At 35.8% G+C, this 23,936-nt stretch overlaps 1 protein-coding gene and 1 long non-coding RNA gene across 2 annotated transcripts in view; both read right to left on the bottom strand.

Annotated features, from left to right (window-relative positions):
- The window catches only part of LOC122633115 (E3 ubiquitin-protein ligase MYLIP), a 112,073-nt gene that overhangs the window by 58,186 nt on the left and 29,951 nt on the right, over positions 1 to 23,936 (bottom strand). The gene's annotated exons all lie outside the window — the stretch shown is intronic.
- Positions 6,579 to 23,936, bottom strand: part of LOC122633123 — a 38,813-nt gene continuing 21,455 nt past the window's right edge. Inside the window, exons 3-4 of the long non-coding RNA XR_006328028.1 lie at positions 16,540 to 16,661; positions 6,579 to 10,849 (exon numbers count right to left, since the gene is read on the bottom strand). This is a non-coding gene — a long non-coding RNA (uncharacterized LOC122633123). The remainder of the gene's footprint in view (positions 10,850 to 16,539; positions 16,662 to 23,936) is intronic.

Genomic DNA, 23,936 nt, shown 5'->3' with positions numbered 1-23,936 from the left:
GAAGTACTCTCTCGTCGTATTTTTTCTTTTCTTCTTCTTCTTCTTTTTTCTTCTTTTTTTATTCTATTTTTATTTAAAGTGCAAAATACGAGCGACATCAAATCGATGAGATTCCTCGTGCTCCAGTTTTGACTTTGTTACATAGTTTCGTACGAACGCGTAAACATCCAACGTTACGATTTACCGGAAATATTAAAGGAACTGCTTTTCGCAAAATCGTCGACGATAAACGGTCTCTCTCTTTCTCGTTTATTACCGTCGTCTCGGTTATCCTCCTATTGTGCATGACTGAGCCGTTAAATACAACTATAGTTTCGCGAGTCTCTATAATCCTCTACGAATTTCACGTAGCTACTTCTGTTTCCTTCTCTCTCTCTTTCTTTCTCTTTCTTTCTCTTTCTTTCCCCCCCCCCCTCTCTCTCACACGACTGTTTCTATGTCTGATTTCTCCCGTCCCAATTTCTATTTCTCTAGTCAAGAAAAAGGAACACGTATCGTCTTCAGCAAATACTCGTTACTTGAATCACCGAACTCGACTATTTTGCATTCGAGATTGGTCTGTGAAATTGGAAAAGTGCACGTAGTGGTCGATTTCATTCATCGCGTTAGATTTCACGGTGTGATTACGCTTATTACTTCCTTTTCAGTCCAACGATCTCACAGGAACTAATCCAGAATTTTAAAAGGAGTTACGAATGCTTGAAAAGGAACTTTCGACGAGAGAAGACACATTTTACAATTTATAATTCAGGAGTAAGTCGAAGAAATTACTACTTAGATAGTTTATTCTTTTTTTTTTTTTTTGCTCTAAAAAATTTCGAATCAAACTAACGGGATGCATTAATAATTCTTATAGAAAAAGTAAAATATTTGATATTTGTTTTACCTTACTTAAAGTAAACTATCAAGATGAAAGAATTAATTTTACCTAAAAGAAATATATGATTGCATTATAGATATATCAAACAATACATTATATAAAATGGGCCAATCACATTATTAAAATGATAACAATTTAAATGTTTTCATTTTTTATAGATATATGAAAAACATTCGTAAAAAAAAAAGAAAAATTTTTTTTCCGATTACTTTTTCTCATAACAAAAAATTACCCAATAAACGCTATGTTCTTTTCTCCAATAAAAATAGTTAACTAGAATTAATATCTATATGGAAGACATTCATAAAAAAAAGATTTCTTTTCTGATTACTTTTCCTCATAACAAAGTATTACCCAATAAATGTTTCGTTCTTCTTCTCAGCAAAAATAGTCAGCTCGAATTAACACCTCTTGCCTCGATCTTTCTCAAGTTTGTTGAGTCCTTTCTTTACTCTACTTTTTCTAGCGTAAGAAGATGAAAGAGAGAGAGAGAGGGAGAAAGAGAGAAAGAGATACACGACGAGTTTCCGGAGAGGAAACGAAGTCAAGAAAACGACGCGATAGGAATCCGACTTGTGATCGTGGAATTCTTTGTCTCGCATTCGTCTTCGTTCACTTTCGCGAAATCGGAGGAAAAGAAAGAAAATTCTCGGCGAATGTTTCGCACACTTTAGAAGATCTGTTTTACCATCTTCCTAGCAATCTTTGATTTGCGATCTTTTCGAAATGTATTCTTTTAAATTCGTCTCTATTGTTTAGTTGATTGAATTACTCAGAAAAAAATGAGTATTTTGCACATATATATATAGCTCCATTTTAACAGTCTCCAAGAACTAGTTTATCCGGCATCTCTTTAGCTTATGGAGTTACTCCTCGAAAATTTATTCGAAAATCGCTACTCCATGGTCTTAAGGTGCCAGATCGATTTATCTCCCCCTACAGTTTCCTCATCTCAAGAAAGGGATTAGGTCTATAAATATATATCCATCGATAGCTGACGTCGTTCAATTTCTCTGGAAAGGTTGCTAAACCGTAGGGAAGAAGGGCTCGTTTATTCCAACTTCTTTTCTATCGGCTAGTAAAGTTACAGCATTAAGTGCCATCTCGAGATTTCAATTGGTTCGAAATACCAATTTACGATCCCTCCTTATCTAACACGTATTTTACATCCAATCAAAATCACAAACCTGATCTAATCCTGATACCTTCTATATATAACTTTATAGCTAACTCAACAAACTTTTTCAAATTTTTTAGAACTCACGTTCTAAATACTTTTTTACTCCCTCCAAGAAAATACTCTCGTGAGAACGACAAAGTTGTTGCAGGGGACGGGACGAATTACGGTCGTTTAATGTATGCAAACGGATAGAGTTTAACGATCTCGTAAAAAAACGGGATGAAGGGAGAGAGAATAAAAAAAAAGAAAGAAGAAAGAAAAAGAAAAAGAAAAGGAGGAAGAAGAAGAAGAAGAAGAAGAAGAAGAAGAAGAAGGGACGTCAGTGAAACGGCTCGAGGGAAATCCCAACAACTAATGCCGCGCATTGCCGTGGACCAGAACGTGCCAAGAAAAGTTGCAGCCATCTGGCAACGCATCTAGTACTTTGCAGTAAAGCAACCGACCTCGGTAGCCGACTTCTAGCCTTTTGCCAACACAGATAACCCTCGTGCTCGACGAAGAAATTGAATCTTTAGTATCCACACTGTTTCCGAAGTTTACTTTGTTAGTTCTGGTAATTGGGTTAGAAAAGAGACTTTCACCTCTTTACGATCTCATTTCAGATTCAAAATATAAGAAACCGATGGAGATATAATGGATAAAAAAAATTGAACTGTCATTAACCTAACGAATCATTAATTAAGAAAGGGATGGATAAACGGTCGCAAAAAATGATTGGAAAAGAGAAAGAGGATTGAAAATGATATTCTCCTACCTTTAGATTCGCTGCCAGAATCGACTTCTCTTCCACGTTCCACCTTAATTGGAAGTACAAAGGGCCAGAGGTTCATTTTAATCCTTACAACGTTAGATGAAACGAAGGGATGATTTTTATCTCTCGAAATCCGCACTCGTGCATACTTCTTACGATAGATTTTCAGATTTATTGAGATAATTTTAATTGTGCATCTGTAACTACGATCTAAAGTCTCGATTTTCTCAAAGCTATAGTATTTACGTAATCTTCGCTTTTAACAATTATTCTGTGCACGCGTGTGTGTGTATTTATGTACGCTCCTTTTAAAAATCGATCTTACTTCAATCTTAAAATCAACGAAATTGAAGAGGTAAAAGAAGTGAAAGAAGATTCTAAGAAACGATACTCAACGAAGAAAGATTAATCGAGTAGCTAGCAGGTTAAGGAATTCACAGTTCTACGTCGTGAATTCATTTGGTATGGAGGTATCGACAGATAAGATGGATGTACTTCTCTATCCCCTTATTTTTATCCCCATTTTGTTCGCTCGCTTGCGAAACGATACGGTTACGTTCAACGAGAACGGATATTCACGGTAGAATAAAGCGATAAAATCGAAAGAATATTACTTACCTTAATAATTATTTGCGTAGATAACTTAATAACGCTGCTCGAACGTCCATCCAGTTTGAAATCCCGTGTATTACTACGTAATACAACGATCTTTATAAATAATATGTACAATTAGAATAATACGATTGAGACGTACGAGACCAACTACGTGTTGACCTTTTTTCTTTAGTACGTAGAATACTGTATTGTTGTTATTCTAAAAGTATACAAAAAAATATATGTAGTAAGTTTATCTAGAGGTACATATGTATGACCTTTCTATTCTTCTTTCTCTTTCTCTCTCTCTCTCCTTTCCATTTTCTTTCTCTTTCATCATGTTTTCATTTTGTCCTTCTATAAAATACATATTTCAGATGTAAATCCTAATGTAAAGACACGTGTTTATTCGTCCTGTTTTTTCTTTCTTTCTATCTCTCTCTTTTCTTTCTCTCTTTCTATTTCTCTGTTTTTCTTCCTCTATTTCTATCTCTCTCTTTTTCTTCCTCTATTTCTATCGCTCTCTTTTTCTTTCTCTTTATTAGTCACATATCACGAACAGGATTTACGAAATTGCCAACGATATTCATCTACACTTCTCGCGCAAAATAACAAACAACCCATGAACCCACGAACCCACGAACCCACGAAAGTATTTATTTATCGACATCGATTTACTACGAAATAAAGAAATAAAACACAAGCCTGGGTTGTAAATTCTATATAATCCATTACAATGATATAAACATTTTGTAAGCCACGTTTTAAAAAATTCGAGGTAAAAAAAATCTGAGAAATACATTTTATTCGTAAAAAATATAAAAATTCCTTTCGGTAGAACGTTACCAAGCGCTATAAAAAAAACGCGATCAGTAAAGTATGAAATTATTAATTGCAGTTTTCGAATTAATTACGCCATTTTTTATTTCTCCATTTCTCCACAAAAAAAGCACGATTAAAAGAACAACAAGGAATGAAAACTGCAAGACAAGCTTTTTTGTGAATTTGAAATCCGTCCTCTACGTAATAGTAATAATAGTTATCTAGGTAGCGAGAAAAAGTATTTAAAATTTTTTATATGCGATATATTTCACAAAAACGTTAAAATCTGCTCCCCGTGGGGGAAAAGGAAAAGAGAATAAAAGTCAAATTATAAAAAATTATCAAAATCCGCCGGACACAAGTAATTTTCAGTTTGTGTAGATTTCAATTGCACGCGAATCGTTCTTGCTGCAGTTACAGTTGCGGCTGCAAAAAAAGGAATGAAGAAAGGTATGGAGAAGGAAGATAAAAATTGGAAAAATAGAAAAGACCGAGAGATAGAACAAACGAGCTGTGGTACTGTGAGAAAAAAAAATATGATTCACGTGATCCTACAAATAACATTAAACGTAAAGAAATAGAACGAAAAAAGATGAAAAATTACATTACATTACATATTGTTATAACAAATTAATTAATCAATCGATTAATAGATATTCAGAATATAAGAAAAATCTTGATAGCGTGTTTAAAAAAAAAAAAAAAGAAAAAATTGCCGACATTGTTTCGGGCTTTCTCTGAAGCATATAAATTATGTTTATCAATTAATTTTTTATGTGAAAAATATACTATATCAACCCATGTAACAGGTTGATTCAACATATATTTCGAATGTATACATATGAAAGTAGCATGCGGAGAAATGTCATGTTACGGCTAGTGCATCCAATTTCCATGCCCAAAATGTTCAACAGCGGAAGCAGGAGGTCGCAGTTCAACTTAAACCATGTTAGCCGCGTTCTAAATGCCAACTACGATTTACGTTGACCGCATTCATTAATGTGTAGGTAGAGACATACTCACACGAGCTTACGTTTCTCTTCATAAATGAATACGGATGTTGGATGAAATGTACAGCGTAGGTAGAAGGGACGGATAACACGAGAGATCGATCGATCATTCTTGTACAAGACAAGTATTGCATTCATCGATCGCATCGTTAACATTCTTATGAATTGGAGGTAATGTTGGAAAAGGCATTCGTTACGAATACAGAATTAATTGAATACGATTACTCCATTAACTAATGACGCAAAAAATTATTTTCAAAATTATTTTGAAAAGAAAATGAGGAACGAAATAAAACGAAATAAAACGTAAAAAAACTGTATCGATAAAAGATAACACATGACACAGTACGAATCTACATAATTCGAGACATCCAGCTAATTTCGTAGTACCGTAGTCGTGGAGTACTCTGTAACGAGTAAACCCTGGTAGAACAGTGACTAATGTCGAGCTTTTTTTGCACTTTCTTCTTTTCTTCGCCGGTACTGCCACCACTACCACCACTAGACATGTACGACCATAAAACGTAATCCTAGCATATTACGAAAGAACGAAAGAATTTTTCGTTCCGCTTTTTGTATCTTTTTAATCCTTAAACAGTTTTTTTATATAATGACGATTGATAAATCGTGAATGTATACGAAGCCATGACATTAAAATCGATATAACAAACAATGACTACGGAAAAAGTAAATAGTTTATCCGATCAATTTAAGACGAAGTAGAATAGATATCTATAAAACGATCGACTATCGAAATACGATATATCACTTCAAGACCCTTCCTTTCTCTCTTTTCACAATCTCAATCTTTCCTTTACTTGCCACAGAGTAATATCGGCCTGATAACAACGACAGGTTAATATAGTTTACTGAAAGACGGTTGGAACAATGCCATCGCTTTCAATCCGGTTTTGTTCCGGCGTAGATGAATCAAAATTAAGCCGGTGCCATGGACAGGAAGGCGCAAGAATAGTCGACGTGGGAAAGGTGAATACCGAGATTTGCTGCTCGTACTGGTGCTAGTACAGAAATGGCTACGTTCTCAGCCCAAGGATGCAAACAAAATTAAACCCGTGGGCTTTGGTGCCCTTAGCACTAATTAAACTCCGCTCGCCTAACGATAGTTTGCCGGAAACTTCGATCGTAGTACGCGAAGGAACCTTTCTCTATCTCGAAACTACGAATGCAAATACAAAGTGCATACTCTTGACATGTGGGATTCATTCACTCTTATCCTAAACTAGATATGTAAACAATGAGGAAACAATGAGAAAAGTTTTTAGATCGTCTATTACGTTTTTTACCGTTTTCGAGTTTTACCAAAACTTTTTTTGGTCGTTTTTATTTTTTTTTACTATAATTTTCGATTTCTTTTTGTTTCAAAAATAAAAATAATCTTTTTAATCCGAGTATTAGATACTTGTATTCATGTTTAATTCATGTATGCGTTTATGCATTTGTGCAGACGGATAAAAACGTTTTTTGATTTACCCGATTTCTATACCCTTTCGAAAATTAATCATTAATATCGATCTAAATTAGATCGAAGTATATATAGTATTATTAGGTGAAATTGATGTTAGATTGTGTAACCTGAGACGATAATCAAAGCAATCTTATCAAATATCTATTAAGCCTTGATTAAGCTTCGTCCTGTTACGAGAAGACACATCGAGTAATGGATCAAGATATGGATTTAATTAAATCTGAGAAAGTACGTCTCGAGATTTCAGAGTGAAATCGCTTAATAAGCTTCCACTTTCCACGAATGAAACGTAGAAATCTTTAAGAGAATCTACCTACGATTATAAGGGAAAAAATAAAATTAATTCAAATTAGATCGCCAAATGTAAAATATCTAATCATTTTACATCATGAAATCGAAGATCTTACTCTAAAACTCACAATTGAGATCTGATCGAATGAAGAAGCTATCATTTAGCATGCAAAGTGAACACGACCAGTTCAACCCTCGAAAGGAAATTTAGTGATTGTCTTGATGGTCCATACTCCGCTCGATTTCTCGTGAAACTCAGATACTCGATACCGATCTGCGAATGTGTGTACTCCCTGAACTGAGCTTCATCTCGTCTTAACGTGGAAGGAACAAAGATTAATCTACCCGAACACGAAGGATAGTTTGCAAATACGATAGAGAACTAGGTACCACATCTCTTCGTGGGTTACTTGAACTTGTTCAACGCGTACAATGGAAAGAGAAAGAGAGAGAGAGAGAGAGAGAGAGAGAGAGGTAGAAACAGATATAGAGATAGAGATAGATAAAGTACCACTTTCTATTCCCGATGGATGATACAGAAGGGCCGCCAAGTTACTACCACAACACAGTTACCAACATGCATTATATAAGCGACAACGATAACTAGACTATCCAACAACATGAGGATGAGAGGTCGAAGTCGAGATAGGAAATAGGTACGAGTAACTTTGAAAACGGGAACGCAACCGTAATATCGTTAAACTTGCGTACTCCTTGACGGTTACTGCCAATGTAACGTCATTAAGAAAAGACATCGGGACATCGCTTTCGATCTAATACAGGTGTATTCTGTATATCTCTATCTATGTATCTCTATTTTCTTCTCTCTCTCTCTCTCTCTTTATCTCTATCTCGCGCGTTGTATTCTCCGATGAGTTTGCGTTAGCTTGCGAACGTGACGCGTGCGACGTTTAACTTGATTGTAACGCTTCGTGCGACTTTGAGCGAAGCAGCAAGCAGTACTCAATGTTCTTCCTCCCTCCCTCTCTCTCCCTCTCTCTCTCTCTCTCTCTCTCTCTCTCTCTCTCTCTCTCTCTCTCTCTCTCCTCTTTACGTGCTGCACCAACCACGGGAACTCCGTTGAAACATCTATAACGAGCAATTAACCGTCTCTCCTTACCCTTCAGAATATTTGCCACGTAACTGCTACACGAGAAACTTTTCAACGAGAATTAGTAAATAGTTTGGCTTCAACTTTGGTTGTCATTTATTGGTACTATCATGAATTCAGTGAAAATTTCAAAATTGATTTCAGATCGGACGAGTGGACGTATGATTTTTTAAGAAGATTCGATCATTGCTTCGTTCGAAACGAATTGTTGTTGATTCGGAAGTATTCGTTACCATGTAAATTGGAATTGGAATGGTTGGAACATGATTCTGCGTATTGGTTTAATAACGATTTTCATCAGAATACAGGTGGATTTATTTACGAACTATAATTGATAAATATTTGAAGAAGAATAATCTAGTTGGTCATTTCGAACAACGATTTCAATATAAATGATGACATTTTATTCTCCGTATCGTACAATATTTGTTATAGATATAATTTCGTACATTGAAAAGCGACGAATATATCGAAGATTTTGGTTCGATGTTAGCATAGCCAATATAAAAGCGGACATCGACGTCCCTCTTCAGTCACGATCGATTCACGTGGCTCCTTTCGTAACCGAACGTGGTGTCGAGTGTGATGGATGAAAGGATTCGCTTTGAGATAACCGGTAAGTCAAGAGAATTCATACGTTCGCTATAGTTGGTCTCAGTAGCGAGCTGCTAGTAGTCACAGGTGGTCGTTCCGTTCCGAGCAGCTCTAGAATACGGCTAACGAAATTGCTAGCTATTCATCACGTAGAAAACGAGCATATCTAACGCGCTTACTCTCGGACCTTGCCTCTCTAATACCGTTGTATAGCATGCGCGCTACCTCCCAATTTATCGTCAAACCGTTAATTTATAATTATAATTTGCAATGAACCCAACTCCGTGTCTCGCGAACGTTTTGATAGTTTAGTAATTTACATTTGGTAATTTAATTATTTCCAATGATTCCAAAACAAATGCGACTTACTCCGTTTAAAGAAATCTAACGATTCACAGATCATCGAGTTACTCGAAATCTAACTAGAAGATAGTACGGTAACTAGTTTAACCTGGATACAGTAGACAAAAAAAATGTCGTTTGAATTCTCGTCAGTCGTGAGTGCATAGAATTCGTGTTTCGTCAGTTCACAGTAACAATCCAGAACGTTAGAGAGACTACATGTAACCGGCTTGGTTACAACGTTCCATCTACTGCAAAGGATTCCCGCCAGCGAGAGAAGGAGGTTAGAGGATAGAGTTGAGGTTTGAGCGAATGTTACACGACAAAGGCGTCCAACATAGTCTTCTCTCGACTATCATAGATAGGACGGTACGCGCGGCAACTCTCTCACCCTCAAACCTATTCCATCCTCTACGTTACATCTTGCGTCTTATCTCCCTCTCGCCGCAGATGCTCTCGCGTTGTTCCATGGACAACTTAAGCTCTGTGGTTCGTTAGATGTATACCGATGCGCTCTGCTAGGAGCGATTTCGAGTTTAATAGCTGGATTCAAAGCCGAGCTACACGATATCGGCGTTTCGAAGACGACGCATGCCTCGACGAAATTCATTCCCCTTCCACTTTCTAATCTCCTTTGTTACCACTGCCATGTTTCGCGGCTTGTAGCACGATTACGAGCGTAATCGTAGTTTAGAATATATATACGGAACTTACGGATTATCGGGAATGCTTATAAAATAATCTTTTTTCTAGAACCAATGCAACATTTTATATTCGGAACATCGATCGTTTGAAACAACACTTTTCGCTCTGATACATAAATTGTCTATCAAATTTTGTTAAACTAAATTCAGAAAAAAGATCGAGAAATTTTATTTTCATCAATAGCAGTAGAGAGCGATAGTGACTGTACAAGACACTTCCTATAGTCGAACTTCGATAAAAATTCAATTTTGATCTTTAATGAGATAAAGATATTAATTGTTAATCCCGTGTCTTTCATCGACTTTCATCTATGTAGATTATGCACGAAGCGTGACATCGCTCTGTCACGTGCATGCGCGTTCACCAAACTGGTTTATAGACCGTACTGCCGCATTCTAACACATCTGATTTTATCAAAGGTCAGATTACTTTACTTTATAACGTCCGTTCCTTCTAGATCATCGTATTAATCTTTATTAATGGCAAAGAAAATATAAAATTTTAAGATTCGTCTTAATGATCTGAATTATTTATGGCCGCTCTTGGGAAATCTTCGGCGATCGAAATTGAAATAAATTGAATTCGCATGCTTGTATAAATTATCGAACGTCGATGAAAGTATACAACGTATGTGTCATTGCATCCTATCATCACTTAATTTTGATTTGATAAATTTTAAAAATTAATTTATGCATCAGAAAATATCGTATCTATAATATATGCTATTAAACTGTACGATTACTTAATTAACTTGAATGAAAATGAAGAGAACGAAATTTATACATTATTCAATATAAATATATCGATATAACGTTATGGCACGGTATATTTGTTTAATTAACAGTGCAAAGATCATATGCATAAACGTTAATGAAAATTCATTAATTTTATATTTGTAATTAAATAAAATACATATAATTAAAATTATCGAAAACCGATAGAGCGGAACTTTCGATATTAGATATCCGGAATATATCGGTGGTAATCGTGGGATGGCATGCGATCGGATATGAAAAAGCAAACCGAAACGGAGATGCTCGGTCACAGCATCCGAGAATCCAGACACGTGCTTTGGAATTTTCCCTGAAAGGAGACAACCCTATGAGATCTCGTGAAACTCGAGTATAAGAAATTCAATAGCGAGTATGGGATATGTATATAGCTATGTATATATGTGCGTATATATTCTCTCTTTCTCTCTATCTCTTTGTGAAGTTCCTTGCTATCACTCACGAGAATGGCCCGTGTAGAGAAGTATAACGATCTCGTATTATCCGACTTTGTTAATCGCAATTGAACTTTCTAACGAAGCTACATGTGTAATTCTCTTGAAAAATGTGCCTTACAAAGTGTACGTTTCATTAAAAGTTTTTTTTTTTTTTGTACCTTTATTAGAAAAATCTGTTGTGAAAAGCATCCTTTCTCTATTAATGTTTCATATTAGTTGAATTAAAAAGGAATTAAAACGAACATATTTAAAAAGATGATACTCTGTAGCCGACATAGTTTTTAACAAAAAAAGTCAACGTACTCTTGTGCGCATTACGGAGTTAAATACCCAGAAAATCGAGGTCTCTCCTTGTACGTCCTTTCTAAAGGAGCTTTTAACTAAAACGTTCTTCATACAGAGAGACTTTAGTTCCCCTCCTTACCCCTTCACTTTTCTCCTACTACAAGCAACATACGGGAAGAGAACGTTCTAAAGCTGAAAGCAGTTTAATTATGAGACGTGAATATGCATGAACTTCTGTCTGCACCGTTTTGTGGTTTTACGAAGAAAAAATTTCTCACTGAATCATTAAATGCATTTCTTTTCGATCATGTTATATCCGAGTAATTAATCGTATCGTAGCTTTGTATCGTACGTTGAAACGGATTTTGTAAATGCAACGTGACATTTGTTGTAAAATTATGGGAAAAAAAAGAAAAATATAACTTTGATATCGCATGCATTTTCTAGCGGAACTTTATTTCCGTTTTTTTTTTTACTTTTTTTTTTTTAGAAAGAAAGAGGGAGAGAGAAAGAGAGAAAGAGAAAAAGAAAAGTATTCACGTGCTACCGTTAAAAATGATTCCGTATATCGAGAAGTTATTTTCCTCGGGAAAAGTGCGAAACGATAGCGAAAAATCGACACCCCGGCCTCAGGTTTTTCGAGCTCCCGGTAAAAAGCACTAAAAGCTTGATCGAACCAGCAGCGCTAGATATTTGAACGAGTGCAAAAGATTTCTCTGGAAAACGATAGGAGCTGCTGAAAAAAATTTACATGTGATTCGAGTAAAAAGGAAAGAACAAAACCAATGAATAATACAAAAAAAAGTAGAAAGAGAAAAAAAGGTAAATCGTAATGGCAAAAAACAACATAATGACTTCGTTGCGAAAAACTCGAAACCAACGAAAGTATTCGGTCGAAGAAAAGCTTTATGAGGTTCCAAAAAAAAAAGAAGAAAAAAGAGAAAAGAAAAAAAGAAGAAAAGAAAAACCGACAACGAGATAAAGCAGAAAACTTAAGGGAGGCACGGAAAGATGCAGAACTCACAAAAGTACGAGAGAAGCTTTTGCGAAATATAGCGACGAAGATGGCTAAAACGAAGAGAGCGACTAAAACGAAGACGAAGACGAAGACGAAGACAAGAACGAACTCGCGCAACAACAACGAAGCAAAACTAAGTAGAAAGGTAGAAAGGAAGGGGCTAATAAAACGTCGGAAAGTAAATTTGAGTTCGAGGAGACGATAATAAATGTAAACAGTTTAGGCGAAGACTGCTGTGACAAAGAAAAACCCCTTTCTCTTTCAACTAAAAGGAAGAAGAGAGAAAGATAAAAGGAGGAGGAGGAGGAGAAAGGAGAAGGACAAGGAAAAGGTGGAGGAGAAAGAAGAAGAAGAAAAAGAAGAAGGAGAAGTCCGAGAAAGTATCGAGAAGAAAAAGAATACAACTCCCACTCTCCATCTCCATCTCTCTTTTTCTTCTCTCGAGTTAAGGAGAATAAGTTTTTCAAGAGTTTACGTTAATAGCCACGGTGATACTTGGAAAGATAAAAAAAGAAAAAGAAGAAGAAAAGGGAAAAGAAAAGGACGCTGAAAATTTCTAAAGTTCGAAGACAGATCTCGGCGATCGAGAAAGCAGAAAGTACCGATTTTCCATCTCTCTTTCTTTCACACAAACACACAATCAAACACACACCGCATTCTTCTTCTCGCCAATTTCATTCCAGCGATCCTCTCTTCGACCTTCCGGTTGTTTAATCGTTTTGAGCTGATTTCTATCCGAAGCTCGTTCGTCCGTGCGGATGCTCCACTCTACTCTACGATGTACCAAGAACCCTCTGCTGTCTATCTCCCTCTTTCTCTCTCTTTCCCTTCCTCACTCATTTATCCATCCTTTTCTCTCTTCTAGGAACCCCTTCGAACCCCTTCACGGTACTTCTGGCATCCGAGCACTGTCTATAGATATATCGTTTTCCTCTCCCCTTTTCTTCCTTCTTCCTCTTTTTCCTACCCACTGGCTGGAAACGTGCTTCAGTGTTTGATAAAATCACCGATTGTCCTGGTTCGCTACGTTCGTGTTACCGAAGCTAATTACAGACGTGATGCGGATCATATCGTTTCTTCTCTCTCATTCTCTCATTCTCTCTTCTTCTCCTTGTTGTTAGACCGATATGGAAGAAGGTTCGAGGAAGGATCATGATTTTCTCCGAGGATACTCGTTCCTTCGTGCTGGAAGCACGATTTCGTGCCATACAGGGAGAGAGAGAGAGATAACGCTGAGGATAGTTGAAAGGCAAAGATGGTTTTGTTAATTATCGTGATATTATCTACGACATGATACACCATTTGTAATTGGGAGTTTGATTTATTACGATCACGAAACATAAAAGATATTAAAGAAATTATTTCTATCATTGTTGATTTAAGAAATTGATTCTATAATATGGAGATTTTCTACAAAGAAAGATATTAATGTTATAAGAATATTTTATTAATTCCGTCGAAAGAAATTGTTAATTTTTCTACTCGCTCGTCCTTTAATATCGCAAATGCCCGATGTAATGAGAAAGCTTTCAAAGTAGATAATCTCTCTTTTTCTCATTTCTTTCGTTAAAATAAAAATTCCGATAAGTACTCAACGACAAATTAATCTTTTTACTAGCGTATCGCATATTATGTTCCCGTTGAAAGGGTGTGTTAAAAAGTGCTACAACTCGACTTTTTAAACAGTCCGAGATTCAATTTGATGCCAGATGTTACTGAGAAAGAAGAAAAAGATTTTATCCAGTCGCTTTCGAAGCGAAAGCTTTTATCTAAGCGAACGTCCATAAAAATAAATGGAAGATGGACAGAATTACTTCACCTTTAATTACATTCCATCCCTCGTCACGATTTCAATCTAAAATTTGCTTCGAGAAAGCCGAATATTTCGCGGTGGTGAAATTAAATGTCCGAGAATAACCGGAATGCTTTTTAATTTCCACACAATGGGGGATGAGAGGGATGGGTTAAGGGACTTGAAAGAGAAAAAGATAATCGACTCGCGAGCTTTCCCACGTCTGTCACGTTGGAAAACACATTCCAGACTCTGGAATCTCGTCGATCGATCTCACCTTGTATTTTCCGCCTTGTGATTCTTCCGCGGTTGAATAACTAAAATTAATTATAAAAAATAGAAAATCCAGCAATTGCGATAATTAAAAAAAGAAAAAAAGAAAAAATTCGTAGAAACGTTCCTTAAAAAAATATAACAAAATATTTTGTCATCGTCGACTTATAACCGTTCATAATCAGGTTGAATGGTCCATCGAGTAATTCATGAGCAAACATCTATACCGATGACAGTTAAAAAGCATGTGGTGCTCTTTTAACGTTCTGACACGTACCGCGTGCGCGTGCTTCAAATATATTCATAACCGACGTCTGGATAAGCATCGAATTCAAAGTGTTTTATACGAAAGAACTCTCTATTCTAGAATCATATCGAACGGGGCTCTTTTCAAAAATTTTATGCTACATTTTCATAAAAAAAATTTCTCTCTCTCTCTCTCTCTCTCCCTCTATCTATCTATCTATCTTTAGAGAAAAAAAGAGATCGTACTTTTACTCTAATCTGAAATTCGAATAAAAGCGAACTTTGACTATAATCGACGGAACGTCAAGCGATTAAACGATAAAGGAAAAGAGTACTCATTCTTCGAGAAAGACAAAGAGAAAGGAACTTTAAATGAAGTAGGTCTCCTATTAAGTAGCTTCTATACCTACTACTATTATACTGTATAAGCTTAATTCGGTGTTACGCAAAAGCTCGATATACCTGAGATGTTTCTGATAAGAGAATAGGAATTTCGGAAATTTCCCAGAGGTAAAACCGTTCCGTAATACGGCAAATTCGTGAGCATAGATATACATATACTTAAAACACATACATACATATATTCGTGACAAGAGTCTCATACTTGTAATCTAATAAAAACATCGTACAAGGGACTCTTACGGGCAGACTTTAAATTCAAATGTAACCTTATACCGTTCGAACTCGCATTAATGGAAAAATCGAAGCTGTCTATATGGGATCGAAGGGACTCTCTTACGATTCCAAAGAGTGCACGAGTAAAATTTCAAGCATCCTTGAATGGTTCCTTTCGCATAAGTCAAATAGCACTTAAATATTCAAGACGCTTCTGTCACCTTTTTTGGCGATATGGTGCAATTTGTTCCAAAATATTTGACGACGAAAGCTTTTCTTAGTGTCCTATGACGTAATAATTTAACATGAGAATTACAAGAATTTTTAGAAATCTTTACTTTTAATGTCATCGTATTACCTCTTTGCAATTACTATTCGAAAGTTCATTGCATAATTTCAAGGATTTGAAGAGTTTAAAAATACATATATGACTTTTCAAAATGTCGAGGTAAATCATAGATATCAATCACAAATACAAAGAGGACTCACTCCATCAAGATAAAAAAAAAGAAAAAATATTATCTGAATCTCGATTACAGAGAAACATATTTTGAAATTCAGCTCGAACTCAATCTCTCTTTCTCTCTCTTTTTTATATTAACACTGGAAACATAATTTAACCGAAATTACATTTTGCTTCTTTCTTGTAGTCATATATTGTCTGATTTTCTCTGTCCTACGCGTTCATAAATTTCACTCGTACTCTCTTTTATTCTTTTAAAGAGGAAGAGATACGCGAAATACTAAAGTAACAAAATAAATGTGCTCGCGTGCGTTGAACGGTTCCAGCCAATCAAGTCATGCTTCATAACCGTGAAATCAAGTGACGCGTTTACACTCGAGACACGCCCTTTTAATTAATTTCATTTCCGAGATCTCAAGTTCGATCGACCTCGACTATCCGACCTTTCAAATACGCGTTCCTAACTCGCTTCCTCCGACTGGAAACAGCAATGTTCGAGCTTCCCTTCGAGATTTCTTTTCAGTCTATAAAATCGTACAATTTCGAAAGAATTCACGAACAAATTCGTTTACTACCAATTGAACGCGATTGCTATCGAAATCAGTACTTTTGGTGAAACATTCGATTTCGATCATATATGTTAACAAAACTTGATACCCATAGAAAAAATCGTAGAGCTCGTTTTTCATCATTTAACGATGGAAACCATCAAAATACATAGGTACGATGTATAGAATTATCCATCAAAATTTAAATACTCAACTTTCTCAATGGGGAAGCCATTCCTGTTGCAACAAAAGAATGTACATGCAAGCAACATCTACAAAAAGAGAAAATAAATATGGCAACATACATATCAGGAAAAAGCTTCTTCCGAGATAACAGAGAAGAAAATTGTGAATTCCCCTATGATTCCGCATTCGAATTGCAGATTGTATCTTCTTAAACTGGTCGAAGATTCGAACTTGGTCTTACCTGAGACAAAAGAAAAATGATGGTTAGTTGTAGTTACATAACTTTATTCAATCATACGTCATTGAAATAAAATGAATTTGCATAAAATTAAATCGTAGTTCCTAATCGAACGATATTAGAGAAAACTATGGAAAGCATTTGAGAACACAATAAAATGTTACTGTTACACTGATCGATTCAGTAGATTCGTCAAATTGTCACTTCGTTTTCAAAATAGAAACCTCACAGACGCAATTGCGGAAATTCAACGGCATGCAATTTAATCGCAAACGATCACATTTTACGCTAATCACACGACAAAATTCGTTTCTCTTTTATTTCACAGTCCGATGGTAATTCTTCAAAACGAGCAAACCGGTGAATCGAATGTGATAACGTAGTATTATATTCTCGCATGAAAACACATGAACACGCAGAGACGTGTCGGTCTATAATGATGCTTTAATAAAAAAGAGAGGTGTCTAGAGAACTGGTAGTGTAATTATTCCCTTATGCGTACTAATGCAGATATTGTTTTTCCAACCGTAATTTCGTAGCTTCATCAATACTCGTAACAGTTAGGAAAGATACAAGTTCGTTGATCCAATGATCGTTACTCGTGTTGGTGTTGGTCATTTCATAAATTTTGCTTTGTATATTCAATTAACATTGAAGATAGCTAGAAACCAACAAAGCGAGAGAGAGAGAGAGAGAGAGAGAGAGAGAGAGGGTGAGAGAAAGAGAAAGGAGAGAACTACTCGTTTTGTTTCATTGCACAATATCTACCAGCAAGAGCTCTGACGTAATATTCTGCTTCTGAAACCATTGTTCGCATAGAGCTTTTAGTACAGTTAGTCGAATGGTAAAATGTTGGCTCAAAGTGACTTTGCTTGCATTAACGCGCCATTCGTGCGGGATTAGCATCCGAACAGTGGAATGATATTTATAGATGGCAACGAATACCGGTTATAGTCCCTATTACTTAAAGTATTATCGACTCAAAGTTAAATCACATGATTCCTATTAGCTTTATGATTGAACTACTGAAATTCAAGATGTTGAACGTGTCGAAAATAGCTAAGTAAACATGTAAATGTTTGTTGCATATTAAATCCCATTGTTTAATATAATTTAATAATTTATATCGTTATAACGAGTTTACAAGTTGAAACGATCAATAGAAGTAGCTGTATAATGGACAACGAGAAAGGCATTAAATTCGCTGGCAAGCCGATAGGCAAAGCCTCGTGTGTATCGTAGCAAAGCCCTAAACTGTTGTTTACGATCGACTCGATGCTTACAGACGTAATATTGCATCGCCAGAATGTACGCACCCATCTCCTCATAATTCTGCTCTTAATGCCTATCTCTCTCTCTCTCTCTCCCTCTTTCGCTATACATGTGTATATATATATGGATACCATTGATAAATAAAAGTACGAAACGTTCCTTAAATGTGAGTTTCATGGCGGTTAAGAAGGAAAATTATCGGGTCAGTTGTTTTCCGAGCTAGATCGGAGCCGTCGATGGAGAAAGAGAAGGAAAGTGTGGGTTCGATCGAAATGGAACGTCGTCGTACGTCATTGAACTCGCCTTAATTTCCACTTGAACGATGATCGAAGAAAAGGCGTATTGGTTGCTGAAAAAAAAAAAAAAAACTAAAACGCTCCCGATATCTCAGAAATACAGTACGATAGAATTTGACGAGTTTGAAATCGCCAAAGATCCTTTGAATTCGATCACGATATTGCATAAGAGATGAAATTATTTTTTGTATTGACGAATTGAAAATTGTTGACAAATAATTCAAATTAATTTCTTATGCAATTAAAAAGGAAAAAATTATGTTCAACTTTAAATTTGTACGTTACTAACAACTATTTCTGTGTTATCGCTATTTAAAAGCTCGTACCTTGACCGAAATATAACGCACCACGACCGCATTGATTTTCCATATATCATACGTTTCAGAATAGGCACCGCACGTGTCCGGAGCAGAATCGCTCGCGACAAACCATGTGCGCGCGCGCTACCGGGTTTAGAAACGCGATATTGTGACAAGCGATATTTATTACATACGAGTCGTAACGATTCGTAGCCCTGTTATTTATGAGAATTCTTTTTTACCAGCGCGATAACTTTCCTTTTCTCTTTTTTCTTTTCTTTGTTATTTCTCTACGTTTTTCCTTCGCTTCGTTTATTCCTTTTTAATATCGTTAAAACATGCATTATTAATAGATCGACTTTTTGTAGATACGTATATGCAAGAAAAATAAATATAACTATTTTCACATTGACAAGTATTTCAAAAACTATCAAATATGACTTAAGGTAAGACTCATGGACCTGTTATTTTCTTGCAAATAGTACCGGAGGAAACACAGTGTAGATATATGTAGTTTATTCGAAAATGATCCCCTGGAGGTATAATTTACAAGAGTAGGAGACAAACAGAGACAGAATATTAGCTGACGAGAGTGGTATGTTGGCACGTCATAAAGGTCTGAATCCTTCTTAATGAACCGCAATGGTTAAACAACGGTTAAACCGCTTTATTCGAACTATGACCTTAACAAGACTCGAGCATCGGAGCGAGGGAGGACGATATCGTACGCATGCTGGAATCCGTTGAGTGAAAGTATCTCTAAGTGGGAGAGAAGAAGACCTTGAATACGCCGGACTGAATCTACAGTGTAGGCATGCTTCTAAGTAAGGCAGCTGCATCGTATGTTTCGTCGAAGAGAACAAGCCGCGATGGATGATGCCCACGGGAAATCCGAAAAACGATGTAACCCTCGATCCTACGATTAATCCACCGGTCGTTGTTAACGACTATTGAAAATTAATGATTGGCGAGAATTTACTCGAGTCAGACTCATATTCCATCCTACGATCGATCTTCGATAAAATTTTTATCGACAATTTAATCAACGTTGTATCAATATGACTAAATAAATAAAACGAATTGAACGAATCTATCATCACTATCCAACGAAAATATACTAATCCTTTTGAAATCTTTCTAAGATCTATTTCTAATAGATCGATGATTACGATCAAATGTGAAGACATTTTTAATATAACACATTCGATTAAAGTCAAACATAACATCGTTCCTGTACTATATTTTTTCGTGGTTTTTTCATACGGTAGTTATACGTTGAATCACATTTATCTAATCAGATTTACTAATTTCATTTAACCAATGGATGATATATTAACGGATAACGTCGAACATCCGAAACGGTGATAAATTAAGAAACGGTAATGATAAGTTGCTCGAGGCCGTCTATCTCTGTCTCTTTCTCTTGCTCTTTCTCTTTCCGTTCGTATTTGGCTTGGCGCCAGGCGCCTCTTTTCTTTTCGATATCGAAAAGAGCCGCGTTCACGATAACACCGAGACGAATTCTAGCTTACGCTTTTACGTTTTACCTTGTCGATAATGATGTTCTGAAGCAATTAGAATTTCATTCGTGCCAATATCTTCTTCATTTTCACGTTAAAAGTATAAAATTAGTACATACATTTTTACTAACCACGAAAAAGAATTACAATTCATCTTTTATACGAGCCTATGGTAATTATGGTTCACTTAATAATATTTTATTTTTTACACAAAGTACGAACAATAGATATCTACGTATATCGATCGTTCTCCTTATTATTTTTAAGTCATCTAACGAAGTGATAAAACGTTTTTCTCCTTGAAATTATAATTTACTTCTTACGCAATAAAAGAAGGAAAGAGAAAGAACGGAGAGATTGATAAACGAAATAATTAGAACGATCGAGTAATGGTCTGTTCGACAACGTTTAAAACAGGAGAGCGCTTGAGTGCATTGAAGGTGCACTTACACGTGATGCTGTTCGTCTATTCCTTCTATGGAAAAGGGCACTTTACTAAAATCCGTCTTACAATAATCGCTTAAGCTCTTCTAACAAGAGTAGAGTAACTTATGGCTTCTTTGGGATAGAACACGGCTAATATCATGATTATCCATTTAAAGGACATAAAAGGAGTTCATTCATTACGTTCTTATCAATTACTTTCGCCAAATCCATAACAATCGAGTTATCAAATACAATGTTCACTTTTACATTTGATAAAGCTTCGAATTTTTTCTTCTATTATCGTCTTCCTAACGATTAGGAAGAAAATGAAAAAAAATTCACAATAAAAGCAAATATATTTCTTCTTCTATTAATCGATTCATCATGATTTCAAAGTAAACGTTCGTTTGTAAAAGATCACTCGAGGGAAATCTTCGAACTTTCATACCCAATTAATCTCTTTTACCGTGCTAGCTGTTTGCTCGTACGTTTAAAAAGCTATTAAAAACGTATCGTGGTCAACTTTGGAACGTCGAATAAAGAATTTATTCGATGACCAATAAGTGAAAGGAAAAGAAAAACAGAGATATATCGGTTGCTGTTCTTGGAAAAATTGGACTTCTACGAAATTTACGTCCCTTGGAATGATACTCGATCTTTTTTCCTTTTTTTTTTTTATATCTTTTATTATGGCATTTTTAGACATACGTTTTTCATATCGGACCACGCACACTTGAAATATCGATGATAACCCAATCCTCTCTCTTTTTTTTTTCAACTGTATTCGTTATAGTTTACGCGTTGCTTAATGGCCGGATTTGGTTCAGGTATATACGGAGTATCTGTAATTTATGATGCGAAAATGTAAATCGAAAAGAGGAAGTAAAAAATATCCTACTACTAGCTCGTTGATATATTTTTTTCGTAAAAAATCATTACCTCTCTGCTTGTATAACAAGCTACAAAATGCTCTGTTCGGTAAAACACGACGACAGAAAAAAATGGTCATGAAAGAACGATTCAATGGACTGCTAGTACTGGCTTGTGACTTTTGAAAAATTTCTATGCGTTATAGACGATATAAATGGCTAGCTATATTTTTTTACTACCCTTTTCGATGTAGTCTTGTTAAAACAAACAAAAATGTTGAAAACTGTAATCTCTCCGAGCGTAATCGTTCTAAAGCCTGGTCTCAACGAAAAGATTATACTATTAAAAAGAGAATTTTCCTAAACTACGAACACACGACATTAGTTAGTTATTTAAAAATATCTCTTGTTATTGATCGTACTTTTATTTTTCATCTATTTTTTTGCGTTCAAGTTCTCTCTTTTCCTTTTTTCTTTTCATCCAAAAGAAAAACATCGTAGAAAAATCATTAATTATCCTCAAAGGAACGAAAACTTTCGTAATTCTCCTCGAAAAATCTTGCACCGTGTGTCTCTCCTTTCGAAAGGGAGAGCAACAACCACACGAAACGTTTCCCCTCGAAAGTAATTTACCTTCCGCTTGAATGGATGCCTGGAAGGATTTTCAAAAACGAAAGTATGGAAGGTGATAGGAGAAGAACAAAGTTTCTCTTTTTTTCTTTTACCTTTAAAAACAGCGCGTCAGTTGGCCCATAATTAATGTTCCAGGTTACCGGTTTGTGCTATTAATAATGTCACCGCACCAAATGAGATTTTAATAAATTAATGATAGTCATTTAATTATTAAACGACCTACGTATATATTCTTTCTAACTACTGCTTTACAAAACCTTTACTGTTGCGTATTTTTATATTTAATGTTGGATTAAAATGAACAATAAAAAAATAAAGAATAACGATTAAAGATAGGGCAATTAAAATCGAGATCGAGATCGAGTAAAAACTATTTTGGAAAGAAAATTAGCAAACGCGGTTCATCACCTTCTTTGAGAAGGAAACAGTACTTTAGTAAACGAATCACCTAAAATACTGACTCAGTTCGTCCACGGAAGTCAATGTAGAAACGTGACTGGACTAAACCTGAACTTAAATTTACCTTCAGGCTTAAACCAATTTGGTGTTTAATTAAAACAGAGGATCATTTTTCAGTGGTTCCCTATGCGTAATAAAAACTTTCTGAAACTTTTTATTTCGAGATTTAACAACCATTATAAGAGAGCATAAATAAAAATCGACTTTTGAAAAATAGCTAAACCCGACGATGTTCGAGTATCATTACCGTATGATGGAAATCACGTATAATGGAAGACAGAACATGCGAAAATACAGAGAACATTATCGCGTTTCAAGGCGGTACTATTGCTTATCATCGTCATCGTTCATAATCCATAAATTTCATCTTGTTGCTGACTGGAACCGAACACGCGTTACATCGGAAGCATTACACGAGTGCATATCAGAGGCTGATTCCAAAACGTCCTCGAACACGATCCCAAAGCAACTCGCATGTGCAGCACGATTGTAATTGTCGGTTGCACGTTCAGCGTCTCTACACCTCTCGTTCCATCAATCTCTCTCTCTCTCTCTCTCTCACACACACACCCATACATTCTCTTTGTCCAATCTTCGTATCGTATCTCCTATGGTTTGTTCTTGTTTGTACCATTCCGCCCGTTATCAGCTACCATCACCGACTATTCTGTTTCCGACGCACGAACAACAACCACGTGTACGTCTTTTCGATAGCTCGTCTAGCATCACGTCACGTGATCGGTTTTATTTTAACGAGACATCGAAGCAACGATGACGTACTCGCGAATACAAAATCCGACATAGTTTGTACAATGTTTGCAAGAACGAATTCGATTGTAAATACACCAGCGAATAACAAGAATTTCAGGTATGAAAAAATATCGGAGATTTTCTGTCAGTTCAACTAATTGCAATTATTTTTTACTCGAACGAAGGAAAACTTTGCAAATTTTTCCTGAAAAAAAAAGAATAAATAAAAAAGAAAAATAAAAAGAAAAAGAAGGAGGAAAACTCGATCGTTGAAAAATCAATCGTACCTATAAATTACAATTTTGTTTTTCACAACTGGGAATCTGGTAATGAAGTTAAAGTATCGTCAGAACTTTATCGACGCGTGATGGATCGTCAAAAAATAACGTTGAAATTCTTTCGAAAGGATGATCGATCGAATGGATCTCTACATGGTCGATTATTCGAAACTCACGAGAGTTATTGCGAAATGAGAGTTGAACACACGAGAAAAAACCTACGAGAGACACGATAACAGCGGGCTAATTAAAACGTATTTCTATTAGTCGCTAACAAGGCAACGCCCAAAACTCCCTTGCGTCCTCTTTTTTAATACAGAAAATTTAATTGCGTCCCGTTTCGTCGTAGCCGTCGCCTACGGTGGCCTTCGTAATTATCGTGTCACTCTAACGAGATGAAAAGCGTGTCGCTGAGTCTAGCCGAGTTTTTTTCGTGACTGTAATTAAAGAGATTCTCTTTCTTTTTCGCTCTCTCC

Source organism: Vespula pensylvanica, chromosome 11 (assembly GCF_014466175.1).
Source record: "Vespula pensylvanica isolate Volc-1 chromosome 11, ASM1446617v1, whole genome shotgun sequence".
Classification (NCBI taxonomy): Eukaryota; Metazoa; Arthropoda; class Insecta; order Hymenoptera; family Vespidae; genus Vespula; species Vespula pensylvanica.
This window is presented reverse-complemented; position numbering and strand designations above follow the sequence as displayed.